This window comes from Grammomys surdaster, unplaced genomic scaffold, assembly GCF_004785775.1.
Source record: "Grammomys surdaster isolate TR1022 unplaced genomic scaffold, NIH_TR_1.0 193, whole genome shotgun sequence".
NCBI classification, from domain to species: Eukaryota; Metazoa; Chordata; class Mammalia; order Rodentia; family Muridae; genus Grammomys; species Grammomys surdaster.
This window is the reverse complement of record NW_021604638.1, coordinates 10,201,921-10,203,688: the sequence shown is the minus strand read 5'-3', so window position 1 is coordinate 10,203,688 and position 1,768 is coordinate 10,201,921.

Sequence of the window (1,768 nt, the reverse complement as noted above, 5' to 3'; positions counted from 1 at the left end):
ACACGCATGTCATTTTCCAAGCAGCTGACATGAAATGTATGTCTTTGAGGCCTAGGATGTACCTTGGGTTTAGGTTCCTTCTAACACTTAATTCGTAGAATAAGCTGGTTAGGACACATTCAGCCCGTCCTTGCCTTTCTTTTCTTCTTTCTTTCATAGAAGATCATGGCCTTCATATACCTTTGTTCTAGGACAAATCTGCTCAGAATGAGTGATTTAGGAAGAACCAGGACACGTTGACCTGTATGTAGAAACTCAGGAGACCAGGACCCATTATGTGGACGGCTCCCAGTATTGTTTCTAGTACACCTAACGGCATTGCTAACTTGGACATCTGTTCTCCCAGATAATCTCTGAGAGCCATCAAGCAGGTCAATGTTTAGCAACTGGTCCTTAAAACAGGATGAGGTTCAGAATAAACTCTCAGTATATCTCTCTGTTTGAGCAAGACAGTAGGACAACTGAGAGTTATATAAGCAGATACATGGGGGTGTGGCTAGTAACTGATGGATGGGAAAATGCTGGGTGAGTGGAAAGAGGAGAGAAACATGGGGATATTTGGAAGATGTGAAATTATATGTTGTAATTTATATTACACACAGTTAATATGACAGAAGCCATCAAGGAGAGGCTGTGGAAAGCAAGTGAGTTTTCTGGAGATGCCCCACCATTTTGCATGGCTATGATGGGTGCACTCTGGAGGCAAAGTCCCCAGAGACTCCATCCCAGGATTGCTTCTTGCTGCTGATACATCTTTCCTGCCGATGTCACATAACCTAGTGACTTCTGGGCATTAGTCGACCCTATTGGGCAAATCTCCTGCAGGTCAACATGAAGATGTACTTTCATGTAGTAATTCTGCATAGACAAATTGATGATTTTATAATCCCTGATAACGATTTTATAGAAATCTTCAATGGATACAAGTGATCTCAAGCCCCCTATAGAATAGAAGCTGCAGATAGAGCCCTGTAAACTTCCATGTGTCACAGGCTGATTGCACTAGGGAAAGAAAGCAGGCTTGAAACAAATTTACAATCAAGGAGAACATTCCTTCTAGGTTAGGAATGAGTCCACTATTTGGTAACTAAAGGTCATAAACTGGAAATGGACAATTTATTGTAGGTGCAAGGACAAAAAAAAGAAAAGGTTGACTAGTTTGTCTATACAAGTCTTCAAAATAATAAGGCACAAGGCAGACGATTTGTCTCTTGACAAAACTGTGCTAACTTGTGACATAAAAACTACTGCTTTAAACTTACAATGACCATATGGAGCTAGAAAACAGATCAGGAGTGTTCAGTCAGGTACTAACGGGAAGACATGCAAACAAGCCTGTTATAAATCTCTACACCTGTGGACCTATGACATGAACTATTGCTTTAAACTTACTATGAACCTACGGAATGCAAAGTGCTTCTTCAAAAGCCATGTGATCAATTATCCTGAGAAGAGACGAAAACGAAGAACAACAATAAAGTGGTGGTGTAGCCCTTTTCTGCTTCATCCAGTCCCCCCCCCTCTCTCTCTCTCTGTCTCTCTCTGTCTCTCTCTCTCTGTCTCTCTCTCTGTCTCTCTCTCTGTCTCTCTCTGACTCTCTGTCTCTCTCTCTGTCTCTGTCTCTCTCTCTGTCTCTCTCTCTGTCTCTCTCTGACTCTCTCTCTCTGTCTGTCTCTCTCTGTCTCTCTCTCTGTCTCTCTGTCTCTCTCTCTGTCTCTCTGTCTCTCTCTCTCTCTCTCTCTCTCTCTCTCTCTCTCTCTCTCTCTCT